General features: G+C 41.0%; 1 protein-coding gene across 1 annotated transcript in view; it reads right to left on the bottom strand.

Annotated features, from left to right (window-relative positions):
• The window catches only part of Tjp2 (tight junction protein 2), a 134,969-nt gene that overhangs the window by 96,602 nt on the left and 20,973 nt on the right, over positions 1–17,394 (bottom strand). The window contains exon 2 of the mRNA XM_076846044.2: positions 10,103–10,223. The gene's annotated coding sequence lies outside the window, so the exon portion shown is untranslated. The remainder of the gene's footprint in view (positions 1–10,102; positions 10,224–17,394) is intronic.

Below are 17,394 nucleotides of genomic sequence, written 5' to 3'. Positions count from 1 at the left end.
AACACAATACATTTATTTTATTTATTTATATGTGGTGCTGAGAATCAAACCCAGGGCCTCATACGTGCTAGGCGAGAGCTCTACCACTGAGCCACCACCCCAGCCCAAGTTTGTGAAACTTTTCCTATGTAATATTTTAAAAAGGCAAAAACGCAGGGGGGCGGGGTGGTTGGGGCTGTAGCTCAGTGGTGTTGGCCTAGCATGTGTGAGGCACTGGGTTTGATCCTCAGCACCACATACAAATAAACAAAAAGGCAAAAATTCCACAAATGCAATTAGATTCCAGCCAATGAACTAGTTAATATGAAGACCTAGATTTGAACATGATTCTGGTGTCTAAGTCAAGTTCAGAGCTCCCTTTCCCTAAAAAACACTTTAGTAAATAAAAAAAATTTCCACTAGTTATAAAGGTCTTCCTCTCCCTGAGGAAGGAGAGAATCTAAGGTGAAAAGGACCCCTGGGGACTGTCCTCTCCAGCGAAACAAGGATACCTGAGGAGCCCTATAACACCTGAATTGCTTTTTAAAAAAATTATCACTGAATCCACCAGCCCTAAGAGTTCAGTATCCCTGATTGACACAGATAAAAGTTGTTGAAGAGTCTTCTCAAATAATCTTCAGACCTGAAGGTGCCCTTAGAGTTGCAGATAAACAGCTTTCCAGGACAGCTGTGCAAATGAGCATAAAGGACGCTGGGGCTGGGGAAGGTGCTTCAGGACACATTCAATCAGATGAAAAATGGGGCTTGTAACATTTATGTTCTATAGCACAGTGTCCTAAATTTCTCTATGATAGTGATCACCTGAGGCACTTGCTAAAAATAACAACTTCCCCACCCAAACCAACCAAAACACCACCAACAAAACAGTATCCCAGGCTCCTCCCAAAGATTGGGTAGGACCAAGAAGAGATTTAGGGAGTTGGTATTTTTAAGCATGCACCCCCAGGTGATTCTTCTCATTCTTGCCAAGGTTTGGTGAATTCTGCTAAATGGACATTGTTAAAATTCTCTGACACAATATTCTTGTCAAAAGATTGCAACTTTGAAGGCCGGTAAAACTTGTTCGCTTTTTGCTTTTGTTCTCAGAAGGCAGGTCTCACTAAATTATCCAGGCTTAGTGAGAAGAACTCCTACACCCAAGTGGTCTTCCAGCTTCAGCCTCCAGAGTAACTGGGACTATAGGTGCATACCACCAGCAGTTGTTGAGTAAAACATTTTCAAAGTTAGAAAGAAAAAAAAAATATTTGTGGGGATGTGGCTCAAGCGGTAGAATGCTCGCCTGGCATGCGTGCGGCCCGGGTTCGATCCTCAGCACCACATACAAACAAAGATGTTGTGTCTGCCAAAAACTAAAAAATTAATATTAAAATTCTAAAAAAAAAAAAAAACAAGAATCAACAAATGGGACGAATTCAAACTAAAAAGTTTTTTCTCAGCAAGAGAAATAATATGTGAGGTGAATAGGGAGCCTACATCCTGGGAACAAATTTTTACCTCTCAAACATCAGATAGAGCTCTAAACTCTAGAGTATACAAAGAACTCAAAAAGTTGAACAATAAAAAAGCAAATAACCCAATCAACAAATGGGCCAAAGACTTGAACTTCTCAGAAGAGGATATACAATCAATCAACAAATACACGAAAAAATGCTCACCATCTCTAACAATCAGAGAAATGCAAATTAAAACTACTCTAAGATACCATCTCACTCCAATAAGAATGGCAACCATTATGAAGTCAAACAACAACAAGTGCTGGCGAGATGGGGGGGGGAGGTACACTCATACATTGCTGGTGGGACTGCAAATTGGTGCGGCCAATTTGGAAAGCAGTATGGAGATTCCTTGGAAAGCTGCGAATGGAACCACCATTTGACCCAGCTATTCCCCTTCTTGGACTATACCCAAATGACCTAAAAAGAGCATAACTACAGGGACACAGCCACATCAATGTTTACAGCAGCACAATTCACAAAATCTAGAACGTGGAACCAACCTAGATGCCCTTCAATAAATGAATGGATTAAAAAAAATGTGTCATTTATACACAATGGAATATTACTCAGCACTAAAAAATAACAAGATCATGGCATTTGCAGGCAAATGGATGGCATTAGAGCAGATTATGCTAAGTGAAGTTAGCCAATCCCTAAAAAACAAATGCCGAATGTCTTCTCTGATATAAGGGGGGTGACTCAAAATGGGATAGGGAGAAAGAGCATGAGAAGAAGACTACCACCAAATAGGGAAGAGAGGTGGGAGGGAAAAGGAGGGAGAAGGGGAGTTGCACGGAAGATGGAAGGAGAACCTCATCGTTACACAGAATACATATATGATGTTGTGAGGAGAAAAAGAAAAAAAAAGTGTGTCACATTAGACTGGATAGAGAGAAAGGATGGGAGAGGAGGGGAGGAGTAGGGGGGATAGGAAGGGCAGCAGAATAGAATAGACAATATGATTGATGTATGTACATTCCATGTATGTATTATACGTCAAAATACATTCTGCTGTCATGTATGACTAAAAAAATAAAAATAAATCGTATGGTAAAAAAAAATGTGTGTGTGTGTGTTTTGTGAACACATACATATATTTATGTGTGCACATGTATGTATGCATATATATATATATATATATATATATATATATATATATATATATGCCTATACATACACACATTTTTTTTTTTGGCAGTCCTGGGGATTGAACCTAGGGCCTCAAACATGATAGGCACACACTGAGTTACATCCCCAGCCCTTTTCTGTCCAGGCTAGCCTTTAACTTGCAATCCTCCTGACTTAGGTTTCTGAGTATCTGGGATTATAGGCACATGCCACTATGCCCAGCAAATTGATTTTATAAATGTGCAACTACTTTGGTTTGTTAATATCAACAATTATATTTCAATATCAAGTAGCAATAATTATAATCAAATGATTGTTTTTTTCCCAAAAATCGATATTTTTTTTTCAAATACCAAATAATTATGATTCAGTGTAGGAAAGGATCCTGTCCAGGGTCTTTTTTGATCTCAGATTATACAGCCAGATTACCTCTAAATGAATTCAAGTCTGGGCTGCCACAACCATTTGATTCATACAAGTAAAATTCATACAAGGGCTCTCCACTGATGAGCTCTCCCTCATCCAGAAGCTAGATGCAAATTTTTCATTTCAATTTCATCAGGTTAAGTGGAAATCATAAATAAGCTTCCTCTAGGCTTCCTCACACAGCCACAATAGCAGGACCCAACACGGGCAGCCGCACACAGCAAGGTGACCACAGAGTCCTGCTCATCTGTAGCTCTCCCTAAGGGAAGTCTACATCTAAATTTCCCCAGGCAGTGCCTTGCCTGGCCCATAGGGTACCTGAAATCAGCTACAGGATGCCTAAGTGGCAGCATAGTGGGTACAGAAAGTGTTGCAGAGAAGTGGGTGGGAAGGAAAAGAGATAAGAAGCACAGAGAATCCTTTTAAAAATTTGGCCTATGAAAAGTAAGAGGTAGGGCTCTGGATATCTTTAATGCGTAGGTTCTGAATTCTTCTAAACACACAGGAGTATAATTAAATTTGTGTTTCAGATCCTCTTGAGCATTACTCACCTATGTGTGCTATGTTTAAAAAGTCCAGACGTCGCAGATTTCCAGGGATAGGCAGGAAGGCCAACACTGTCTTGTTGATTTCATGAATACAGCATGCACTCTAATTTTTGAATGCAAAACGTATTTGACTCTTGACTAAAGCATTAGAAAGTTTCTAAGAATAAAGCCTTCTTATTTTTATTTTTCTCCTGCTTACACGGTATACTAACTCCTCTTAATGATAAAAGTTTTCTTGAATTGCTAAAATGACAAAGTCTTTGTAGATTGGTATTTGGAGTGCTGCTCTAGGATACTGGTATTATTGTGTGGGTATTGACAAAACTACTTGTCTGAAATCTCATTGGCTGGGTAATTGTTAACTTGCTAAATCCCTGAATGTAGAAACAATTCCAAGTAGATGCCCAAGAAAATTTAAGTAAATATAAATTTAAGAGCTAACATGTTGTTAGGCTACATATTTACAGATAGACCAATTTGGGAAGGAAATTAAGAACAAGACAGCTATTCTCAAATAATCAGTGCGTTCACGGTGTCCTATGTATTTAAAAATATCAAAAAGAGCATCATCATCTAGAAAAACAAAGCCCCTTTCATTTATGAATTTTAAGTGCTTCATATACTCTAATAATTTCCCACTAGCTCTCGTATAGCAGATAAGACAGGCATCTGAATTATCAGAGTCCTTCAGGGGCTGGGGATGCAGCTCAGTGGTAGGTCACTTGCCTAGTATGCACAGGACCCTAAGCTCCATCCATGGCACCACAAGAGCCCAAAGCTACCAGAGTAGCAGCCTGGAACCCTGAATTCCACAACAATGGGGAACCAAAAAAGAAACATAGGAGAGAAAAAGAAAATTCTAGAAGGCAGTGGAGCACTGGGTAAAAAAGCACAGCTACTGGAGACAGACAGATGCAGGTTTCAGTGAGCCCCAGTTCTGCTACTTCTTAGGTTGATTCTGACGACTTTACCCACTATCCATTTTGACCTACAAAAATGGCAGTGGCTCAACTTAGTATGATATGGGCAGGTGGCCTACATACTCTCTAAGCTTCCATATACAGTTGTGATGAATTGTATTGTCCCCTCAAAATTCATATATTGCAGTTCTGCCTACCCTCCCAATACTCAACACCTCAGAATGTGACTTTATTTGGAGACAGGGCAGTTACAGAGGTAAATTCAGCTATAGAGACTTCTCTAAAGTGGGTCCTAAACCAAAATGACAAAATAAAAAGGGAAATTTTCAACACAGAGCCACACGTAGAGGGAAAATGATGTAAAGAGACAGAGAGAGAAGACACCCATCCATAAGCCAGCAAGAAAGTCCTGGGACAGATCCTTCCCTCACAGGCCTCCAAGGGAACTAACCCAGCCAACACGTTGAGTTTGAACATCTAGCTTCCCAAACTGTAAGACAATAAATTCCTGTTGTTTCAATCACCAGTGCTTTGTCCCTCCAGCAGCTCTAGCAAATGGGGATTCCAGGGCTGGTGAAGGATCCCAGCGGCAGAGTGCCTGCTTTGCATATGCAGAGGCCCTCAGTTCACTCCCAGCATTGCACAAAAACTCCCAGCGGGTATTACAGCTGGACCTGCACCTCCTAGGATGGTATGAGAATTAGATGAGACAATGCATGTAGAGTATTTAGCACAATTCCAACTGAATCACAGCTGAACTTCCTCACAAGGGGAGGATTTTAAAATTCCTCATGCCCCAATAGGCACTGAGGAAATTAAGACTAAGATGTTCTTTGGCTAACTAAATCTATACACATATATTTCCTGCCCTTTGTCCCACTTTGCCGCCTGTTGTAAACATTTTCCATGCACCTGAGCCCCCCAAAATGGAGATTTGAGACAGTTCTCTCTTCCTCAACACTGGCTTTGAATAAACTTATTTTCCTGCCAACCTGACTCCTGATTATTGTGGAACCTAAGTGGTAAAGCCCTTCCCATACGTAGTAACACAATGACACAAGATGCACCCCAATGTTGTCATCGTTATTATAGGTCAACACTTTGTTTCATACCAGGATCACAATGACATTCTAGGACAATCACAAACCTTTCTTCTAGCCTGATGCAGCATCTCCAGGCCCCGTGATGGACGATCACTTCTTCCTGAGTTTCTTTTCCCCTCTTTGCACATCTAGCCAACAATTTTTCATCCTTGGGTTTCCTCTCAAACATCATCTCCCCAGGAGGCCACCCCTGACTGAGCCACCACTTCTGGCCTTCTGTCATAGCCACTAGAAGAACACAGGTACAGTCCTTTTCTCCCAGCAGTGCAATTACTAATCCCAAACCAGACTCCTAAATCCCCCAGGGGTGAGCTTTTAGGTCCCTCTAAATGTCCCTTAGGCAGTGCTATGTGAGATGATCCTTAAATATTTGAGGAAAACACCCCTTAGCCACAGGTGGGGGAACTGGCTACAAAACACACATCAGCACACCATCTACAAACAAACCCATGCTCTAAAATCCCTGTTTAAGGTACACTCCAGGTTAGGGGTTCTTAAAGTAGGATATGCAAACCCCCAAAACTTGTTAGAAATGCCAATTCCTCTCCCACACTGCCTGAAGCAGAAATTCTCTTTTTCTTTTTTTTTTTTTGATATTTAGTTTTTAGTTATAATTAAATACAATGCCGTTATTTTATGTATTTATTTTTATGTGGTACTGAGGATCAAACCCAGGGCCTTGTGTATGCAAGGCAAGCCCTCTTCCAACTGAGCTATGTTCCCAGACCTGAAGCAGAAATTCTTGGGGGTGGGGCCCAAGACTGTTTTCACAAGACCTCCAGCTGATTCTGATGTGGGCAAAGAGAACTATTGCTCTGAGTGTGTCCAGTTCAATATAAGCAGGTGTGGCTGCTTGCTGGGACCTCCCTGAGATACCCTACAGAAGAGCCCTTAGGGAAGGGCACTCTACCACTGAGCTACATTCCCCATTCCTTTTTGTCTTCTGAGATAGGGTCTCACTAAGTTTCCCAGGCTGGCCTGAAACTTGAGCTCCTCTTGCCTCAGCCTCCCAAGTATTTGAGATTCCAGGCGTGCACCATTGCACCTGGCTCAAGCTTTCACTTTCAATTCACTTTTCTAAGCCCCTGTGATGAGATGACACAGTGAAAACCTCTAAGGTATCTAAATAATGAGATTCCATGTCTAGGAAGTGAGGCTCTGCCCTGGAGCCTTAGCATCCTTCCTAAAGGCAGAGGCCAAGATTATGCCAACTCAGAAAGGTGATCATCAAAGCCCCTTAAAGTAGCAAGAAACAAACCCAGGCAACTAGTGCTTATCCCAGCAGACACCAAAATGGACAAGGAGGTCAGAATGGCCAGAGACTGATGATCATTCCTCAGGTCAAGAGCAGATTCTACAGACACCCTCTTACTCCCATACTAGACATTGCTAATGGATCACAACATGCTCAACAAGCTCGGGCAGCACCTAGAGGTAACCACATCAATTGATCAGAGCTGACCTTTAAGAAAAACCTGTTTACTGACCTGCATTTAGGAGTTAAGTATTCATCCTCAGTAGAGTTAGTTTAAAATCTTGTGACTATAGAAATCTCACTGAACCTGGGAGTCAAGGGCTATGCACCCTTGGGGAAATCGTTTACACTTTTTGAATCTCAATTTCTTTATCTACAAAAGGGCTGCCGGGTCATAGCTCAGTGGCAGAGTGCTTGCCTAGCATGCATGAGGCACTGGGTTCAATTCTCAGCACCACATATAAATAAATATTTTTTTTAAAAAAAAGGGTGGGTGGAGGAGGAGTTGATAGTAACTTCCTGTGGGGTTGTTTTCAGGAGAAAGCACCTTACATAGCACCTGGCAAACAAGAGGCTCTTAATGAATGTTTTCTGGATCTGAAACTAGGACAATGTGGGATGCCCTGGAAAAAAATCCTCACCACTGATGGAGCTTGCCTAAGGCTAATTCATCCCAGATGCTCAACTTAAGTGTTTACACAGGAAAGAGCTCTGGAGTAGGCACAGACTTAGGAAACCAAACCCATGTCGCAAAGGTGTGGCAGTAGGACAGGTTCAGGGAATCACAAGGCAGGTATTTATCAGGTGGGTCTTGTTTGAGTCGGAAGAAGCCTTCCTCTGAACAAATAAATGCAGGTCCCTCTAGGATGATCTGTTTGTGTCCCTCAAAACTCATATAGTGAAACTTATCCTCCAATGTCATGGCATTAGGAGGTACAGCCTTTGGAGGTGATTAGGTTAACAGGTCTCCCCCTGGTTAGCACCTTATAAAAGAGGCTACAGAGAGCTAGCTAGCCCCTTCCACTGCATGAACACAGAAGATGGCATGTATGAAGAAGCAGGCCCTCAGCAGACACCAAGTCAGCCAAATGTTAAGAAATAACGTTCAGGCGAGGTGTCACGGCTCATGCCTGTAATCCTAGCAGCTTGGGAGACTGTGGCAGGAGGATCACAAGTTCAAAGCCAGCCTCAATAAAAAGTAAGGTGCTGAGCAACTCAGAAAGACCCTTTCTCTAAATAAAATGCAAAATAGGGCTGGGGATGTGGTTCAGTGGTTGAATGTCCATGAGTTTAATCCCAGGTATCCCCCCCAAAATAAAAAGAAAGTTCCATGAGGGGGACACTGGGGATGTGGCTCAGTGGTAGAGTATTTATCTAGAAGGCAAGAGTCCCTGGGTCAGCATTGCAAAAGAAAAAGAAAAAAGAAAGTTCTGTTGTTTTTAAGTTACCTAGTCTAAGGTATTTTGTTATACCAGATCAAAAAGACTGAGATATATACTCTTTTACAATCCATACTCTCCTTCCAATTTATTAGATTTTATCAATAGATTCCACCTAGAAATCTAGTTTCAGGAAAATCACTTCTGGGGTCTGGGTAAATAGCTGTAGTCCAACATTTGGAAACTTTAAAAGACCATAGAGAATATCACATCTGAAACTACTCCCAGCCCCGTTGACTCAGTGGAAACTGAAGACTTCCCTACTCACTTGTACCCATTTAGACAAGCTGACTCTGAGAAAGAACTTGCTATTCCTTCATTCAGTTAGCTTCATGTTGACATGCCCGCTGCTCTGAGGCTTAGAAACACTGAGACCTGTGCCCAATATCACACGTTAGAAGGCAGAGCACTGGAATTTGAACAGCTATCTGCTGATCTGGAGTGTGCAGTTCACATACCATTGAAATCCAGTTCTCACATATGGCTAGGAGCCGCCCAGGCAGGGGCTGCCAGCTTAAACAGACAGGAATTATAAACCAAGCACAGAAAAAAAAATTCCAACTCCGTTCCAGGCAGCCATGGACTGACCTATAATCAGAGGTTAAAGTCTAACTAAGAACAAATACATCTGTCAAAACAAAATTTAATACCTTGTAAATCTTATGTAATTCATACTTAAAATTGAATCCATAAATAGATAATGCTCACTCTTAGCTCTTTCACTAAAAGCTTGTACATAATGAATCTTTAGAAGCCAGTGTGTTGACTGTCTTTTATATCTTCAGCAAAGTGCTTACATTGTTAGAGTACTTTATTCCCTCAATGACAGTGAAAACAAGTGACTTACCATAACAGTCTCCAACCCCAGACAGCATGAACATCAAATGCCAATCTCACCATCTAGGCATTCATTCTATTTTATTTTTGTTTTTGCAGTACTAAGAATTGAACCCAGGACCTCATGCATACTGAGTTTTACCACTGAGCTACATCCCCAGCCCTTCATTTTTGTTTTGAGACAGTCTTACTATATTGCCCAGGCTGGCCTCAAACTTGGGATCCTCCTGCCTCAGTCTCCAAAGTAGGTGGGATTACAGGTGTGCACCATTGCCTTGGGCTGTAGGCATTTAATATGAAACCCACGAGTTATACTTAACATGGCTTGGCCAGGAAAACATATTCACACACACATACCTCTTGGCAAAGTTAGAAACTATCAATTCAGACATAAATGCAGGTAAGATATTTCTATTTGTTGAGTGGGTGTGGTGGTACATGCCTGTAACCCCAGCAACTCAACAGGCTGAGGCAGAAGGATGGCAAATTCAAAGCCAACCCCAGCAACTTAGCAAGGCCCTAAGCAACTTAATGAGACCCTGTCTCAAAAGAAAAAAGAAAAGGGGTGGTGGGAGGGGCTGGGGATATGGCTCAGTGGTTAAGTGCCCCCAGGAAAAAAAATATATTTCTGTTTATTAATAAATAGGACATTACCATTAAGTTTTCTATGAGACTTTATATGTCAGCAACATAGAAAATGACAATCTGGATGACATCTAGGATATGAAGTGATTTACCTCAAACTTTTTAAAAAAATATTTATTTTTTAGTTGTAGTTGGATGCCATACCTTTATTTTATTTATTTTTATGTGGTGCTGGGGATCGAACCCAGAGCCTCGTACATGCTAAGCGAATGCTCTACCGCTGAGTCACAACCCCAGCCCCTACATCAAACTTTTGGTAGAGAAGACCCAGTAACTAGGTTGCTGAGAAACAAATAAGTAAATACCTGGGAAAGCAGGCTGCTGGCCAGCAGGAGTCTGTGCTTCGTAGAATACTTGCGTCTTGAGCTGGAGCCCAGGTGCCAGTCCCACTCACAGGGAGAGGATAACAACGTGGTATTCTGCACCCTGGAAAGACAGTATGGTTGAAAATCCAACCTGGTCATTCCAAGGATGGTGTTTTGCTGGGATGCACCAAAGCTCACGTATACCCATCTCACCCCCTAGAACACGATTTTAGTGTACTCACAGACTTGAGCAACCATCCCCCTGATCCATATTAGAACACTCTCATTATCCCCAAAAGAAACCCTACACCCTTTAGCCTTCACCCTCAATCCCCTCATTCCCTCCCTGTTCCCAGCCCTAGGCAACCACCAATCTCATTTTTGTTTCAGTAGATAAATCTATTTTGGATATTTCATGTAAAAGGCCACATTCAGTATGTGACCTTTGGTGACTGCGTTTTTTTTACTTAGCATAATGTTTTACAAGTTTTATTCATGTTATAGCATGTATCAGAACTTCATTTTTTTAATGGACAAAAAATATTCCATTGTGAGGATCCACCACATTTTATTTATCTATTCATCAGTTGATGGACATTGGGTTGTTTCTATCATTTATCTATTATGAACACTCATGCACAAATGTTTATGAGCGTTTGTTTTTCATACAATGAAATTATTTCCCCTAATGTTTTCATTAAAAAAAAAAGGAGTAAATGAGTGAACATGCAAAGTTTGATATTATCAATCCACCTGAAGTTCATCCTTTTTTTTTTTTTGGCAGATAGCAGATATCAAATATCAAACTAAGGGCCTCATGCAGGCCCAGCAAGCACTCTTCCATTGAGCTACATCCCCAGCCACTGAAGGCCATCCTAAAAAAAACGGTTTTTCTTTTTCTTTTCCCTCCCTCCCTCCCTCCCTCCCTTCCTTCCTTCCTTCCTTCCTATTGAACCAGTGGAGCCTTGCCACCAAGCTACATCCCAGCCCCCTTTTTATTTTTTATTTTGAGATGGAGTCTCACAATCAGTTGCTGAGAATGGCCTCAAACTTGTGATCCTTTCGCCTTAGCCTCCCTGAGTTGCTGAAATTATAGGTGTGCGCCACCACGCCCTGAAAGAACAAGATCTTTTCAGAATTCACCTTTGAGGTGAAGAAAAAAATCACTCAATTGGTGAGAAATAGCAGGGGAAAAAAAAAACTTTTAAAAAAATTGGGGGGCTGGGGATGTGGCTCAAGCGGTAGTGCGCTCGCCTGGCATACGTGCAGCCTGGGTTCGATCCTCAGCACCACATACAAACAAAGATGTTGTGTCCGCCAAATACTAAAAAATAAATATTAAAATTCTCTCTCTCTCTCTCTCTCTCTCTCTCTCTCTCTCTCTCTCCCTCTCTCTCACTCTTTCTTTAAAAAAAAATTGGGGTAAAATATACATAAAACTTACTATTTTAAAGTGTACAATAGAGAAAACATTTTGAACTAAAAAACTTCTATAATACTGGTTCATGTTTATATTTGTGGGTGTCCACCATCAGAAAACATGGTAAATACTTTCTCTTTTCACCCCTCAGTGCAAGAAAATCCAATGAATACCACTGTGAAGCCAGATGACGTGGTGCACACCTGTAATCCCAGCAACTCAGACACTGAGGAAGGAGGATTGCAAATTCAAGACCAGCCTTGGCAATTTGGTGAGACCCTGTCTGAGAATGAAATGTAAAAAAGGGCTGAGGGTTTGACTTAGTGCTACAGGGCCTCTGGGTTTAATCATCAGCACAAAAAGAGAAAGACAAGAGAGAGAGCGAGGTGCAAGAGACAGACACATACCCCTACTGCACATTCTTATAATTCTGCATTCGGCTTGCCTCCAACACCACCAGGAGGCAAGCTCATTTCTGGCTTGTGCCAGGGTTCTGGCAGCTTCCCTTGGGCAATCACAGGAAGAACATCCAGTGGGAGAAAGAATGTAGCTTCCCACCAGCTCTGGACATGCTCTTCTGTTTGCTACACACAGTGACACTGTGGCATCTGAATAAAGCAATCTACTAGCCAGAGGTGTTGGAATATACTGTAATCCCAGCCTTGGGGCTGGGGGCAGGGCAGCCAAGGCAGGAGAATGACAAGTTCAAGGACAACCTGGACAATTTAGCAAGACCCTGTCTCAAAAAAAAAAAAAAAAAAAGGTGGAGGGGCTGGGGATGTGGTTCAGAAGTAGAGCATCCCTGAGTTCAATCCCCGTACCCCAAAACAAAATAAAACAAAACAAAAAACACTCTACTCCCTACATCCCTCCATGATGAAACAGAAGTAGAGGACAGTGTCTGATTTTATTTGTACAGGCGGGAGGCCCATTTCCCTTCTCAAGGATCAGCAGGAAATGTAGGCAAAGGCTAAACCGAGGCCATCTGGACATCCTACAAAGCAAACGGTAGGATTAGAGCCCAGCCCATACGTGGTTTCTATTATTACTCCCAAAGATAAATAAATGGCTAGCAAATCAAGATGCGCTTGGTTATGCTTGCAGCCTGAATATGGGATTTTTCTGTATGTTAACAGCTCCAAAGAGAACTTGCTTCTTTTAGTGAAATAGATTGTTTCTTAATTCAATCAGCCTTTTGCTTTTCTAAGATATCCTGGCTTCAGCTTTCTTTTTGTAATATTTTAAGGGCTTTTAACGTGTAAAAACTGCTAATAACATTCAGTCATTTTTAAAATACCCTATTATTGACTGGGGCCTCTAAACTAGGAAAAGCTTGGAGGAAGCAGATAAAATCTATTCTTGGTTTTCAATAGTTTGGGCGTATACATAAGCTATTGCCAGGTAATGTTAGAACTGAAAACTATACAAAATTTAAAAGGAATGCCCCCCCCCCCCCCCCCCCGCTTTCATGCATGACTATACAGAGACTGAGTAAGCACTGGCAGACATTTGCTGAGCACCTACTAGGCCCTGAGCAATGAGGGAAATGTGCACGTGTAAATCTCCTCATCTCTGCTTCAATGAACTTGTAACACTCAGGAAATTGTTGGTTGGTAACTGTTTTACAATCACGGGAATGTACAGTTTGCAGATTAGAAGCCCCAGATTAGTCCTCCCTCTAGACAACAAGAAAAAGACTAAAGGGGATAGGAGAAGGGAAAAGAATAAATTCCTTGAGATTTTAAATATGGATTATTCCTGACTTCAATTATGTTTTAATACACAAAATCAACTACTTCTGAAAACTATGTAGTATTACTGTATACTGAGGAATCACTACTACTACTTATTATTATTTATTTTTTACTTATAAATTTTTTTAGGGTACTGGGGATTGAACCTAGGAGTATTTAACCACTAAACTACAACTTCAGCCCTTTTTATTTTTTTATTTTGAGATAGGATCTTTCAAAATTGCTTAAAGCCTCGCTAAATTGCTGAGGCTGGTCTTGAATTGGAGATACTTCTGTCTCAGTATCCCGAGTTGCTGGGATTACAGGTGTGTACCACCACTCCTGGCAGACTACTTCTTGAGAAGAATAGAAGGGACAGAATTATTTGAAGAAAAGTCAACCTCACTGGTTATTTAGCCAGCCCAATAGAAATCTCTGATCACACATATATGGGAAGATTTCCCTCCATAGAAGCACAGCCAACAATCTTACCTCCTTAACACCATGATCTTTAGCAACTGCTGGGAGGGGAAGTATTGGACCTAAAACCAACCAGGAAGATCAGAAGGTGCAAGGTCAAGAATAGCAAGTAGGCTTTAAGGGAAGATGTAATGGAAAGATGCTTGTTTCTCACAGTAAGGTCCATGGAGTAAATCATCAGCATCACAGGGGCCAATGGCATGGCATTACATAGGAGTTCATTAGAAATGCAAAACCTTTTTTATTATTATTATTATTATTATTTTTTTTTTTTTTTGGTGGTGGTGGTGGTAGTGGTACTGGGATTGAATCCACAGGCACTCTAGCACTTAGCTACATCCCCGCCCTTTTCATTTCGAGACAGATTCTTGCTAAATTGCCAGGGCAGCCTCAAACTTGCATTCTTCCTGCCACATTCTCCTCAATAGCTGGGATTACGGGTGTGTACCACCATGTGCAGCAGAAATACAAAATCTTATGCTCCACCATAACCTACACAATCAGAATCTGCATTATAGTAGATGATCCATAGGCCCATTAAAATTTAAGAAATAAGGCATCAAGATATCTCTGAAAGATGCAGAATTGATGCATGAAATCGACACATGTCAGCAGGAGATAAACCCTTCTAGGATACCCAGAAAGGGGTGTTTACTCTTAGTGATGGATGTAAATATGTTCCAAGAAGGACTGAGTCAGGTAATAAGGGGGTCAGCAAGCAAAAAATGGGAATTAGTGAAACAAAGTTTTGTCCACGTGTATTCAAAGAATGCAAAGAATTATAGACACAAGGAAACCCTCATTTGTCCTCTGATGCTGTGCTATGTCATCAGGCTTAAAGGAATGTTTCCTTTCTCTCTCCCTCTCATGTTATTTAAGGGTTGGAGGCGTAGGTCAGTGGTAGAGAGCTTGTCTAGCATGCATGAAGCCTTGGATTCAATCTTCAGTATCACGAAAAAGAATAAAATAAAATAAAGTAACATTTAACTTTCCTTATTAAGGATCATTTTGTAATGAATAATTTTACTTCTATTTGATTTGATTTGGAGAAAGGAGGAGAGACAGAAATAGTTTTTCTTAGGGCACTTACTCATTCCAATTACTGGGAAAAGCTTTCTCCAAACAAAATTTAATAATAATCTGGCTATCAGTTTATGCATCTGAATCACGTGAGCTTGTTTAGGGTGCATTCCTTCATGAATGGGCCTGAGCCACAAACAAGAACCTCCACTTTCTGTTTGAGGGCCAAATCCTGGATCATGATGACTCAAAGGAGGCCAAGTTTACCACTTTTCAAATGAAAAGAAAAATTACAGTTTAGAAATGGTAATATAGGGACCATGTGTCACAGCTCCCCAGTTCCCCAACTACGAGTTCAGAACAAACATCCCTAATGAACTGCAATACTCCTTTCCTGCTAAGCCCAGAGTTGGCCCCAGGGTCCTCCCATCAGCTGACACCTGTATGCCATATGAAATCCATTTGCCATCCCTGACAAAAGATTCTCCTAGCTCTAAACTTCTGTTATGCCCAAACCAAAGTCCAGGCTTCAGCATGCCCAGTATCCATATGCTCCTTCCAGAATCACAATTTGGTCATTAAGCATGATTTCCATAGCCCTCCCCAAACACCATTAACCCACATAAGTTTATAGTCACTACACGCTCCTTGGCACCTGCTCTCTCACACACACTTCCTTTGACTTGCAAGAGAATAACAGTAAAATAATAATAATGTTATCTAGGAATTTCAATGCATCTCTAAAACTTCCCAAGTATCTATTTCTTTTCTTTTCTTTTTTTTTTTTTTTCCTAGTAAAGAGTACTTTTTACACTTGGAAAGAAAATCTAGGGCTGGGGATGTGGCTCAAGTGGTAGCGCGCTCACCTAGTGTGAGGCACTGGGTTCAATTCTCAGCACCACATAAAAATAAAATAACGATATGTGTCCACCTAAAACTAAAAAAATAAATATTAAAGAAAAAACAATAAAAAAGAAAATCTAAGCCAAATTTCTCACCAGAAGTATTATTGCCATTTTGGACTAGATAACTGTTGTTGGGGACTGTCTGTGCATGGCAAGATGCTGGGCAGTCTCCCTGGCCTCCACTCACGGATGCCAGTAGGAGCCCTGCATTGTTACAACCAAATCTGCTCCCAAGACATTGATACCAAATGTCCCCTTGGGGACAAAATTCCTCACCCCCCCCTCCACTGAGAACCACTGACCTTAATGATTATAGTAATTCTATAAGGCAGATAGATGAAACTATGGGTAATTTTTCCCCTTATTTTTTTGTATTTTCTAAATCTTCTGTAATGAATGGGTACTGTTTTTATGATAAAAAAGGGCCAAAAATATTCTATTTTTTTTAGACACACACACAGAGAGAGAGAGAGAGAGAGAGAGAGAGAGAGAGAGAGAGAGAATTTTATAATATTTATTTTTTAGTTTTCGGTGGACACAACATCTTTATTTTTTTGTGGTGCTCAGGATTGAACCCAGCGCCCGGCGCAAGCCAGGCGAGTGCACTACTGCTTGAGCCACATCCCCAGCCCCTAATTTTTAAAAATATATTTTAGTTATAGATGGACACAATATCTTTATTTATTTATTTTTATGTGATGCCAAGGATCAAATCTCACGTATGCGAGGCAAGCGCTCTACCACTGAGCCACAACCCCAACCCCAGAAATATTCTATTTTTTAAAAGAAATTTCATTTGCTAAACAGACACCTCAGATTGATTGTCACTGTGCATTTCATGCAATTTAAAAATTAAACTCAAACCCTAAAAATGCTGTTTATTACCAGGCACCTTAAACTCAACAACTCTTTGAAGTGTAAAAGATACAAAAGAAGGACTGTAAAACAGAGTTTTAATTGAGGTCTATAGCCATGTAGAAAAGGACTTCTAAGCCCTCTGCAAGCATGGTAAATTGGTGGGGCTCTACAAAGAGCTATGACATGAAAACTACTGTTTTAAGAAAAGTTTTTCCCTGAAAGATAGTCTGCATATACATTTTATCCACTGTTTTTGCAATGATGGGAATGGAACCCAGGGTCTCACGCATGCTAGGCCAGCACACCCACTAAACTGCGCTCCAACCTCTGCCCATCCACTTTAACCAGAAAAACACTTGCATTGTTAAGGGGAAAAAAATAGTAAGGCACATTTTCTTCATCTGTTAGCATTGCTACATTTCTAGACCATGCAAAAAAAATTTCAAAATTAAAGAATTTAAATATCTAGATTGTAAAAATGGGCTCTTGACTGTTACTTTGTCTCTGTGGGGGTTAAAAGTATTATCCAAGAATTTCATCGTTATTTTAAAATCATTCTAGGAGCACCCTATCCACTAAGAAGCAATCTGTTATCTGCATGAGAAATATGCCTCTTTCCTCTCTGTGGGCTCCCCAAACAGCGAAGAAAATATTAATATTTATAGGGAGAAGCTTCCATGCTCCTCTGCTTACCCAGGGTGCTGCCAAAGGTTCACGTGCCTTCTGCTTTCAGGGAGAAGTTCTCTCTTGTTAAGTGGGGTGATCCCAACTGCTGCTTCCAGAATACCTATGTACTTCTTGTACCTCATCTTGTCTCCCCCAATGCAAATATCAGTCACTGTACAGACGAAGCAACGGTACTAATCTTTGCTGTAC

This window comes from Callospermophilus lateralis, chromosome 2, assembly GCF_048772815.1.
Source record: "Callospermophilus lateralis isolate mCalLat2 chromosome 2, mCalLat2.hap1, whole genome shotgun sequence".
NCBI lineage: Eukaryota > Metazoa > Chordata > Mammalia > Rodentia > Sciuridae > Callospermophilus > Callospermophilus lateralis.
This window is presented reverse-complemented; position numbering and strand designations above follow the sequence as displayed.